Source organism: Eptatretus burgeri, chromosome 2 (genome assembly GCF_056783735.1).
Source record: "Eptatretus burgeri isolate ZD-2024b chromosome 2, Ebu_testis_v1, whole genome shotgun sequence".
In the NCBI taxonomy this organism is placed as follows: domain Eukaryota; kingdom Metazoa; phylum Chordata; class Myxini; order Myxiniformes; family Myxinidae; genus Eptatretus; species Eptatretus burgeri.
This window is the reverse complement of record NC_140962.1, coordinates 116,443,792-116,456,755: the sequence shown is the minus strand read 5'-3', so window position 1 is coordinate 116,456,755 and position 12,964 is coordinate 116,443,792.

The window sequence follows — 12,964 nt, the reverse complement described above, 5'->3', positions numbered from 1 at the left end:
GCAAATGCTCCTCACATTCCGTCTCTGGACTATTGACAAACAGCGGTCCCTGGTGCCTCAACAATCGCTCCTAGGGCATCACCAGCAGTTACAGCAGCTCCTACGGTGTAATCAGTAGCAGCAGCAGCAGCAGTAGCTCTGAGCAGCTACAGACGCGTTTGTGTTTCAGCGGCTTTGGCCGGGCATGGTTTTTAGGGAGTAAACGTCAGGGGAGCATCCTGCAGAGTTGGTGCGGCAAGCAAGCAGTGGAAAATCCCACGTCATTCCGCGGAGAGGGTCATGGACACCTCCACCCTTCCTCTCACATGGCCAAGGCAGCGACGAGAGCCCCCGCTCCCTTCCTCGTGCACAAACATTCCATTATTTAGTGCGTACTCTATTTGTATGCGAGATGTCCTTTGTACTTTATTGCATATGGGAAGAGTATTGTACTTTATTTCGTGCTTGAGAAGCATTGTCCCGCACGACGAATGTGGAAGTGCAGGGAAGGAAGAATGTGGGAAAGTAACTCAGTGCCGGTCTGGAGGATTAATTGTTTACGGTGAGCGACGGGTGGATGGTAGTAAATGATAAAAGAATGGGTGGATCTGAGTGGTGAGGAACAGAGACCTAACGAAGGACGAAAATAAACCGCGGGGTTGAAAGAAAGACTGATGGGATGAAAGAGGGATTATTGAATTGAGGTTTGGTGAAGCAGATTATTTGTGGATTGAAAAAGGCAGAGGGGGATTGTTGGAACAGATTGATGATGGATTGAGTGGAAAGATTGAAAGTAGCAGGGGGGGAGGGGTGGGGGGAAGACATCACACCAGGGATACACAAACCAACAACAATACATTTTCCCCAAAAACTCTTCGACAAGGGATAAAGATCTACCGAACACATAAACTAATGAAATAACCAATTCTCGAGGCTCCGACGTGTGCATGAATGCTCTCCTCTGGGGAACATTTCCAAAACCGTCACAATATATCCATACACACACACGTACACATGCATGGTGTTGCCTTAATGGCTGGAGTGGTGGACTTGGGATTCTAGGGTCTTGTAGTTCTAATCCTGCACGGCTGTTGAATTACTACCCGGTGGGGTTGACTCAGCGTGTCATCCTTCCGAGGTCGGCAAAATGAGTGCCAGCATGCTGGTATCCTGTGTCGGAGTGGCGACCCGTCCAGGATTGTGCCCAATAGCCAAGGAGACTGCTAAGGCAGCACCAATGTTCTGTCGAGAGCATGGTCCCAATGGATGGATGGATGGACACACAGAGATCTCAACTGCATCTCTAATTCAGTGCAGATATTGGTACCTCATTTCCAAAATTAATTTTCTCTTTTCTAACTCCCTTTAATTTATATACGTTTTCTAAAAGTATTATATTTTTGCTCTGGCATAAAATATGACACGCGTCGTCGTATTGCTGTTGATGGAGCGTTCCCTGGGCTGTGTGCAGCAGGATAACAATGCTTCCATTTGCCGAAATTTGGCAGAGAAAGCAGAACACGTGCGTTGGTAATTTGTGCACCAAGCCGTACATCTGGCACGACGAGACGGAACGTCCAGCCAAAGGATCGGGACAACAAGGCTCGCAGATTGGTAATGCTGTAAAAACCCCGATGCACTCCTAAATCAGGACCTTTGATCTCCCTTTCATGTTAAAAAAGATTGTTGCCGTTAATACAAACTGCCGCAATGACCTTCTTCTGTACCTAGTGTGTTCGGTGACTTTGCCGATATTAAGCGCAACTAGTTTAGGACTGGCTTGGGACTCTCAACTCAATCATATTTCGACAAATCAATTAAAAAAATTATGTTTGGCGCTTACTCTATATAATTGAAAGGTCTGGTCCTCCGGAGGGGATGGTGTGTGTTACAGCCTTCACTTTTCGTGAAAAAAAGGTGAAAGCTTAAAGGGTGGCCCCATGGGCTATCAGGATTGCAGCACTTCTTTCGCCCACAAAGTCAGTTGGACCTCTGGAACTGTGACGACTCATGGAGGACACCCTGTGATCTTTAAGATACATCAAGTCGAGCCCTCCAGTGCACCAACCAAGTCGAACAAACAAGAAACCCTGTTTAAAGTCCATCTGAGGGTCGACACGCACTCTGATGAATCACCCTGCCTGTGAAACACCAGGATGACAATTTATGGCTGGGTCGGGGTTCGAACCCCAAAAATCCAAATCTGTTCATAATATGATAGGCTACTCATGTGCCAAATTTGGTGCTTTCCTCACAAAATGCACAATTGTTATGCTATATTTCGCTAAGTTGCCCCACTATCTCTCCATTGGATCATACGTTTCCACGTGAAAGTCGTGCCGTCACGGGATTCTCTTGGTTCAGCTTACAATTTGTACCATAGTGGGGGCCATTTCTACCTGGTGGTTGTTGTACCATGTCGAAAATGGTGAGAAAGGTTTATACAGGGATGGAGATCCAACATGCACGTGACATCCCAGTGACGCATCATTCGGAGACATACATTTATTACATAGATACCAGGTTGGAGGCTAATTTGGGAATACTGAAAATCGAGAAAAAGAAGCAAGAGAGAGAGAGAGAGAGAGAGAGAGAGAGAGAGAGAGAGAGAGAGAGAGAGAGAGAGAGAGAGAGATATTAGGGTGGAGGAGTATTGGATAGGTTGGGAGAGAAGGGAAAGTAACTTGTAATGAGATAGGTGGGGTGAGGGATGAACATGGACTTGCATGGATGATTCGGGGAAGTTGGGTGGGAAATGGGGCCAGAGGATGGTCAATATTTTCCGCTGTATTTGAGTACGCAATAAATAGATGCACCCTTGCACTAAACATTGCATGTGAAGCATGACCAACCTCATATTTTGAGCGTTTCATTTCAATTCATCTTGAATGTTTTCTTCATGTACAATGCCAGTAGTTTGTTTCACTCCTCGAGGCGAGCATCCATCGGTAGTCTCAAAAATTTGGTCACCTTGCCTGAGGGTTTTCATTAAACAGGTCTCAGTGATCACTAAAAAAAAAACAACATTGCATTACATGTATCGTCTCGTTATTCATTACTCGCAGAGTCTACCCGTCACTTCATTGATGGTGTAATTAGTCGTCCTGTTTGCCAAAAATTTTGGGCGAGAAGGAGAAGGAAAGGAAGACAAATTTACCTGTGCATAGAGTGCTTTACCCCCTTCCCTCCAACCCCCTCTCCCTGTCCTCATCCTCACTTCCCGCTCCCCCACCTCTTCCCCCCCTCACCTCTTATGCCCCCTCTCGTCCTGATGTCTATTCCAACAAGAAAATGTCTCACACGATGACGGGCTTTGACAGACCCGTCCCTTTCTGGGGGCAGGGTGTTGGGGGAGAAGTGAGCGAGAACAAATTTACTCGTGTGAAGAGTCCTTTCACGTCAGCATTGCTCAGGTAAAAATGAAATTGTAATACCCACTGTCACCACCACCAGGTGGTGATATGCGATACACATTTACATAGAGAATATACGCCACCCAACCCCCCCACCCCACCCCACACACACCCCAGAGTGATGCCATGGCCACATAGTCAATGGTTATATTTGTACCCCGAGTTTGGAGTTTGTGACTTAGAAAGTTTGTGACTGAGAGAGAGAGAGAGAGAGAGAGAGAGAGAGAGAGAGAGAGAGAGAGAGAGAGAGAGAGAGAGAGAGAGAGAGAGAGAGAGAGAGAGAGAGAGAGAGAGAGAGAGAGAGAGAGAGGCGTGGAGAGAGAGAGAGAGGCGTGGAGAGGGAGAGAGAGGGGTGGGGAGGGAGAGAGAGGGGTGGGGAGAGGAGGAAAGAGGGGTGGGGAGAGAGAGCGAGAGAGAGAGAGAGAGAGAGAGAGAGAGAGAGAGAGAGAGAGAGAGAGAGAGAGAGAGAGAGAGATATTTATCTATAGATGTATGGATATGAAGTTTCTCATTTTGTTTTGTTTCAGGAATTAAAATAACTAGTACGTGCCCGTACGTACATGCAAAAACAAACAAACAAACAAAAATAAAAACTTTCAAACCGCGAGCCAGAAACAACAACCACACAGGCCGTTCCTTCGCTCTCATGTGCCCGTACGTGCAAACCTCCCCCCCCCCCCCAAAAAAAAACTTTCAACAACAACCACACAGGCCGTTCCTTCGCTCTCGTAAACGACGACTTGATTGGGGCATTGTGTTTATCTATAAATGCGCATAAGAAATCGAGAAATTATTAGAATACAGTAAGTCATCACTATCCGGAAGTAGTGCGTGCCCGTACGGAATGTTCACATGCTTTACACGAATTATCGCTTTCATTGAAGTAACAACTGCTGTGATACTTACACACACAGAGTTAATTAAATCCAAATTAAAATCAAGTTTACCTCCCTGTCTTTGCTTGCCATGACATCCGCTGCCATTGACCATTGCCACTCCTACACCACGGTAACTAAGGCACCGATCGATCCCCATCGTAACCGGCATGGCACGTGACGTCATCGTCGGCCGGCCGCGCACCGGCCTACGCAGCCACGCGTCCTGTGTCTGTGTGATTGGTAACTAAATGGCACATCGGCCACGCCTACGCAGCAACATCTCCTGTCATTGGTTGGTAAATAAATGGCCATAACTTGGGGAGCACGTGTCCAATTAATATCAAACCTTGAAAAGGCACATCCTCAGGTCCCCAGCAATATATCTGGCAAGTTTCAATTAGATCGGACCAGTGGTTGTCGAGAAACAGCAGTCACACACACACACACACACACATTGCTGGAATTATAGATAGATGACATTAGTTACCAAGGGCATGGTCATGGTAGAAAACTTCATGAACTACAACGGCACTCGTAGAGTGTACAATCTCACCTCAAGCATTCATTCTGAACAAAAATACCATCGTCAACTGAAAACGCTACTATTATGGCCCATTGCTATGATGACCCATATACCTGTGTCATCAATGCATCCTATTATGTCAGATAGTTTCCTGCATGGGTTATGAACGTCATAAAATAAATTCTTCACTCACATCTGCTCATCGATCAGACATATGAAGTTTCAGATTTTTTTTGGGGGGATAACGATTTTAATTCAACCAATTATGGCTGGAATACCATTTCAACGATGACGTCATCATTATCACCCGATATATCCCATGGGGAGTTGATCACATATGCCAATTTTCAATTTTTTTCGTGGCACAGTTTCGGAGAAAATGATGTTCCAATTTTCCCCTTTAATCCAAAGTGGCTGCCATACCATGTGACCTATTAAGTCAAAGTTAGTAATAATATTGTTGTGGTTACCAGATTCGCAAACCACCATTCAGGTCCCTTAGGTGAGGTATCTCGGTAAGTGCATGTGTAGTTAGGCCCAAACCCGTTGTCTAGTGGGAATACATGTCATTTATACGTGCTGCGACTCTTCAGGATAGCCGTTTTTCTTTTACTATCTTTATTTTGGACCAATCGCCACCATCACAACCACAACAACAACCACCAACCACAACGCCGCTTCACCACAACCGCCATGACCTTTACCGTCGCAACTCGCCACCATCGCATCACCGTCATCTCGCGCCACTCATGGGCACCGATGCTGGACTCGTGAAGGGCGCACGTTGAACAGCGTGTACAAAATCACGGATTTTCTGCTTCAAAAACGGATCCAAAACGACACACGCCCACTTTTTGCCGTCCAATCGGTGAGCGAGGGGCGAATTGGCCCCGCCCCCAGGGCGATCGATATATGCAAATTTGTGGATCAAAAAGCCTTCACGCCCACTTTTTCTCGGGCCAATGGGGAGCGAGTTGAAAGGTCAAAAGGGAGGGGGTCAAAGGCGAAGTTACGGGGGGGATAAAAGGACGGTGTTCGTCAGTCAAAGGAGTCGTAAAAGTCGGGGCGAAAGAGTCAGCAGAACGAGAACGAGGGGTCGGAGAGTCGCAAGAGAGTCCAAAAGAAGAGTCAGCAGAACGGGGTCGGAGAGTCAAGAAGAGGAGAGTCAAGAAGAGGAGAGTCGGAAGCAGAGGGTCAAGACTTCGCGGGCGGTGGAGCTGCTCGTCGTGTGCGTTGGAGTCGGAACGGAGGGGACGGAGCTGTGGAAAGGCGGCGACACCAGACGAGGGGGTGCTCGCGTCGTGCAGGAAGCTGCACCCGAGGGAGGCCGGCAGCGCGACCTGGCCGAGGTGGAGACGCTCGTCGCACATAATAAAGATCCTCTATACCCCGAGCATCAGCAACCCCCTCCTGTTTCCCCCCGCGCTGAGATAGTGCGACCAAGGGGGCCCCGTTCCCACCCCCTGCCAGGCACTGTCCACGAGGCCCGCGGGTTGCGGGGCCATCGCCGCTCCGCGTCTCATCACCAGACGGGTAGGCCCGACCCGGTCTCGGCCCCAGGCCTACCTCATTCTTGGGGTATTTCTTTTCCTTGGTTTTGGGTATGTGTTGTCGGCGCCGTCTGTGAAGTAGAATTGTATAAGTGTTGCCGTGTGCTCGGTAGTCGGTATTAGCTCTGCACTGTGTTTTCACTTTTATGTTTGCTTTTTGTGTAAATGGAATTGTGTTTTCTTTTTTGTGTGCATTTGGTGGAATTGTATTTGTGTGCTTCCCGTGTGCCGAGAATAAATGTGCTTTATTGTTGAACTGTTCTCCCGCTTCGCTTCGTCTTTTCCTCCATTGAATCCCCATCTTGCTTCACGTAAAGGGTTGGTAGTGGGCTGAATACGCCCGATAATTAATCGAACCGTCGAGGTCGACGATAACACCGCTCGGTTATTCTGATAGTACGGAACGGGTCGCTTAAGTGGCCCGTGTCCGAAGTCGACCTGCGGCGAGGTGCGATCGCCCGGTCTACCCTCCGCGTGGGTACTTAGGTAGTTCGAATTTGGCGAGCAACCCTATCCCACGCGGGGGCTGATTGGCTCGATCGCGGTGAGACCGAAAGGTCCACCCGTGACTGGTTCCCGGCGTTAGTCCGAGAGGGTCACGACTGGATTGTCCGTCCGGTGGGCGACGTGCCGCGATTCGAGTTACGTGGCCGTCGCACGCCGGCGGGCGCGAAGACCGCAACAATATATTCTCCATGGGGAGTCTCTCCAATGTTTAGTAAAGTTTTGCATCAATTCGACAAGCTGTTCCAGAGAAAAGCATTTTTAAAGCGAAAATATATGAATGTGGACACGCGCGCGCACATACACACACACACATGCACACCTTAAAAACCATCCTTGAGAACATTAATACAAACAAACAGCAGTTGGAAGCTGTGCGGGGCACAGTGACGATCCTGAAAAGAGCCCTCGGAACAAAATTCTCAGAACAAGAAAACTTCACAGCATTGTCCTTGAATCGTGACCCCCGCTTCCCTCCCCCCAACCCCCCTTTACCGAAGTGGAGGTTGATATCTCGAGACCTGGGAGGACTCCATTCCATCTCCTGAAACCCACATATGGAGATAACAACGAATAACACACAGACAGGGGAATTGCAATAGTCTCGCATCCGCTTCAGGGCAAGACTAATGAAGAAGACATTTGAGTTCCTGTTAAATTCAAGGGGATACAGAAGAACAATGCACATGAAAATCCACCGAGAAATTTTATGAAGAAAAAATAATAATCCACCAAGCTTCAGAGAAGACTCCTTCATTTGTTGAAGAGGTAAACCAAGCCACGTCTACTTCGGAAGGAAAGATTCTGTACTGGATCAGACGGATTTGGCTGCCGCTGCACAAAGGGCATTGAAGATGGAGATTACATAGAAGAATTTAACTGGAATACATTTTGTCAATGGTACTACGTCTAAGATGTCGATGGGGTAGCAGAACTTGTGGGGTGACCGTCGTCTGTTCGATTCAACGACCGCTGTTTGAAGGCAATGCAAACGTGATGCGTCCTGCAACTCGCTGAACCTCCATGAGTCACGACGAGCATGTTTATTGTGGATTGGGCTGACGTTAATGTTAACAATCTTAATGTCGGCAGATAGTGATGGATGGGTGAACTGACAGTATTAGGTCCCTTGTGGCCAATGCAAGCCAAGTATAACACCTTGATATCAAGTGTGCACTGTGCCTCTGCATTTTCCACGACAAAGCACACAGCACGCTCGTGGTAAGGACGCAACCTGAGCCAACCAGTGACTTCTCGAAATGACTCTTAAAAGGACACCTTGTAGATCTTTATAACCTCTTGATGCTTCATCGATATTATTATTATTCTTATTAGGAGACACCAGGGTAACCAGGGTAGCACAGACCTACTTCGGCCCTTCCCAATACCAGGCAAGACGTGTTGCGACTATCACGGTTTACATGGTGACTATACGAGACCCAAAATGAAATATCAAGGAGGTACCTAAAGAAATAATCTGAAGTATGTTTTTTATATTGCTATGAGGTCCTTATTATGGGATCCAAATTTCAACAGTGGTCCATATTTACCCCCATGCAAATTCTTATTTCATACACAGCCCATGGCTGTTGGTCGCATCATTGCTGGGAGCACAGGTGATGCAGTGCCCCGTGTTACCAGTGAGCTGGTACTCATTTTTCTAACCTCAGAAGGATGACAGGCTGAGTCAAATCTACCTGGTGATAATTCAACGGCCGACCAATGGCCGACGGGCTCCAACTCAAGATCCGAAGATCTTAAGCCAGCCAGCTTAACCGTTCCGCCAACACCAGCTCTTCGAAAAGAGTAAGCCATTGCGTTATGATACCTCCCTAAATTACCTGATTGAGGTTTGCTGTGTAATTAGCACATATTGCAGGAGGTGGAACTTGTGCGAGTGCAGGGTATAGGTATGACGCAGGAATGTAGGGCCAAATATCTTCTATCTCATTAATCCTTCATTTAGTGACACACCGCAAAACAAGTATATTTCATATGATTTGCTTGGTATCACAATATTGCAATAATTAATTCTAATAGTGCAAGTTTCAGAAAAATAGATGAGGATGTGCGGAGATCTGCACGTCGCAGGTCTGCACTTATTATCCGCACGCTTTTTGAAATAAAAACAGACATATTGCAATCGGCTCCGTTTGTCCGTCTGTCCATCCGTCATGCCATCTCCTCCTAAATGGTTGTGCAGAAATTCACCAAATTTGGTAGATATGATCAACACATGACATGAAGGTGCAAGAGCAGGGTCATTTTTGGGGTGAAAAAAATGCAATTACAGGGAAATTTTGAAACATTCTGAAATGCAACTTTGTATGTGCAATCAACATTGGAGACACTGGAAAGATATAACGGTTTTTCTGGACTTGACCTCCGGTTCATGCCCCACGGGGTGGGGACTTGGGGTCACACGGGTGAAAACGGAAACAAAATGCATTTACTCAAAATTTGATATTAGGTAATTTGTGGTGAAACTTTGTACCATCTTCTCAATTGCCTTTGGTGGAAAGCGTGGGGATTATGCAATGGCGTGTCATCGACTTCGCTCTAGTGTGTGTGTGTGTGTGTGTGTGTGTGTGTGTGTGTGTGTGTGTGTGTGTGTGTGTGTGTGTGTGTGTGTGTGTGTGTGTGTGTGTGTGTGTGTGTGTGTGTACAAATCCAATTAAAGCGACTGACTGTCCACTACTCGTTCATCACTATCCACATGGACACTAAAACGAGAGCTTTAGAATTTAAGTACATACAAAAATTAGAGATAATGGCAAGAAAGAGGATGGAATGGAAATATATAGCAATCACACAATTACATACATACAGGTGAAGATAACTTTTTTTTCGATTTAAAAATTGGAGCTACATACCGATATGGATCAAATGAAACAATCGATAAATATATACATTACGAATACAATAATATAATGACCAAAGCAAAATCGCCTCCATTTTTAACACTTTACCGAGAGACTCTCATTAGTGACACAAAGTATATAATTGTATTCACGTTCAAACATCCGGTTACAGAAACTTCTTATTATAAACATATCGTAAATGACTGATGAGATCTCGTTCATCTCGGCAAAGCACGTATCTGTTAATACATTAATCGCAGCAGAATCAAGATCGATACATTGACATGAAATTTCAAGAAGACTGGCAAATCGTTAACCGATTAATCGGAGATGGATGAAGAACAACTCGCAAATACAACACATGAAAGCCATTTTGGGATTGACCATAAAATGTACAAAAAAAAAACAACAGAACGTGACAGAGGAAAAGACAACGACATAGTTAAAACTATGTTTGATAACAAATGGGTAGAAATGGTCAATATTGAGAAAATACTACAACAGAAGGAAGTGTGGAGTAAACTTCCAGAAATACCACAACAGAGGGGCAATAAAGGGGGAAGATCTTCAACCCCCAAAAATATAACTATAATGGGTGAAAAGTACGCATCATTGGAGTTGTGAACAATCCATATTTATATATTCACATCATAAGCATAACATAACAGGTGATCTCATTAAAGTGAAATATATTTTAAACAAGTAGAGGTACATTCAAAGTACACCGCCCCCATGCCAAATAAATAAATAACAAACCCTCCAGCACGCGACATAGCCGGGGTACCGAATACACCCCGCGATTCCGCCGTGCAGCACATGGAGACTGAATTGGGAGGGAGCGGTGCACTTCTGACGTGAATGTGTACAAATGCTACTTAGTTTATGTGTACAAATGTACTTCTTAGGTGAATGTTTTGGAAACTGAATTATTAATTGAATTTATAATGATGTAAAAATGCAAATTAACTTAGTTTAGTGCTTTGGAAAGAATTTAATAAATATCTGCTCAGAAAACTAGGAGAGAGCAGAATAGACACATTCCTCTGTAGTCGTAGACAACCTTGCAAAGCCTTATCTGTCTGATGACCATCTGAACCAGCAACAAGAAATGACCATCTCCCCCCTCCCCCCCCACACCCCCTCCCGGGGCTATAAGCAAGCTCCAAAACGGACCAATTATCCTTCTATGTTGCAATTTTAAATTCCATAAAGTTCCATCTGTTGTCCAAACATTTCCTGGTAAAACTGTGTATGTATATATATATATATATATATATATATATATATATATATATATATATATATATATATATATATATATATATATATATACATATATATATATATACATATATATATATACATATTGTTGTGGTTACCAAATTCGCAAACCACCATTCAGGTCCCTTAGGTGAGATATCTCGGTAAGTATATGTGTAGTTAGGCCCAAACCCGTGGTCTAGTGGGAATACATGTCATTTATGCGTGCTGCGACTCTTCAGGATAGCCGTTTTTCTTTTACTATCTTTATTTTGGACCAACCGCCATTATTACCACCACCAACCACGTCTCAACAGTCATCACAACATCAACCACCCACCACAACGCCGCTTCACCACAACAGCCACGACCTTTACCGTCACACCTCGCAACCATCGCATCGCCACCGTTCTTGCGCCGCTTGTGGGTACCGGTATTGGACTCGTGCAGGGCGCGCGCCGAACAGCGTGTACAAAACCACGGACTTTCCACTACAAAAACGGATCAAAAACGACTCACGCCCACTTTTGTTCCGTCCAATCGGTGAGCAAGGGGCGATTTGGCCCCGCCTCCAGGGCGTTGGAGGGCGGTCGCTATATGCAAATTCATGGATCAAAATGCATTCACGCCCACTTTTTCTCGGGCCAATGGGGAGCGAGGTGAAAGGTCGAAGGCAGGGGGTCAAAGGCGAAGCCACGGGGCTTATATAAGCGGCTGCGTTCGTCAGAAAAGTGTCGTCGTGTGCGTTGGAGGTGTGTGCGTTGGAAGGAGTTCGCAGGAGGAAGAGTTCGGAGTTGGAGTCGGAGCGAAGAGGACGGAGCTGTGGAGAGGCGGCGGCGGCGAAGGCAGACGAGGGGGTGCTCGCGTCGGTGCCGGGAGCTGCACACCAGGGAGGCCGACGGTGCGACCTGGTCGAGGTGGAGACGCTCGTCGCGGGACCCGAGACAGAGTAAAAATCCTCCTTTCCCCGAGCATCAGCAACCCCCTCCTGTTTCCCCCCGCGCTGAGATAGTGCGACCAAGGGGGCCCCCTTCCCACCCCCTACCAGACACTGTCCGCGAGGCCCGCGGAGTTGAGGCACCACCGCCGCTCCGCGTCTCATCACCAGACGGGTAGGCCCGACACGGTCTCGGCCCCAGGCCCGCCTACCCCCTCATCCTGGAGGGTGGTTCTCTTTTCTTTTGCTTTGGGAATGTGTGTTGTCGGCGCCGTCTGTGAAGTAAAATTGTATAAGTGTTGCTGTGTGCTCGCGTAATCGGTATTAGATCTGCATTGTCGCATTTGCTTTTTGTCTTCTTCTTTTCTATGTGCTTTTGGTGGAATTGTATATGTGTGCTTTCCGTTCATCGCGAATAAATGTGCTTTATGTTGAACTGTTTTCCCGCTTCGCTTCGTCATTTCTTTCATTGAATCCTCATCTTGCTTCACGTAAAGGGTTGTTAGTGGGCTGAATACGCCCGATAATTAATCGAACCGTCGAGGCCGACGATAACACCGCTCGGTTATCCCGATAGTACGGAACGGGTCGCTTAAGTGGCCCGTGTCCGAAGTCGACCTGCCGCGAGGTGCGATCGCCCGGTCTACCCTCCGTGTGGGTACTTAGGTAGGTCGAATTTGGCGAGCAACCCTATCCCACGCGGGGGCCGATTGGCTCGATCGCGGTGAGACCGAAAGGTCCACCCGTGACTGGTTCCCGGCGTTAGTCCGAGAGGGTCACGACTGGATTGTCCGTCCGGTGGGCGACGTGCCGCGATTCGAGTTACGTGGCCGTCAGCACGCCGGCGGGCGCGAATCCGTAACTATATATATATATATATATATATATATATATATATATATATATATATATATATATATATATATATATATATATATATATATATATATATATATATATATATATATATATATATATATACACGCAATATTCTATGTAGGATTAAGTCTTCAGCTTGCAACGATGTAGCAAGCTGGGGCTTTCCTCTTGTGCACAAGT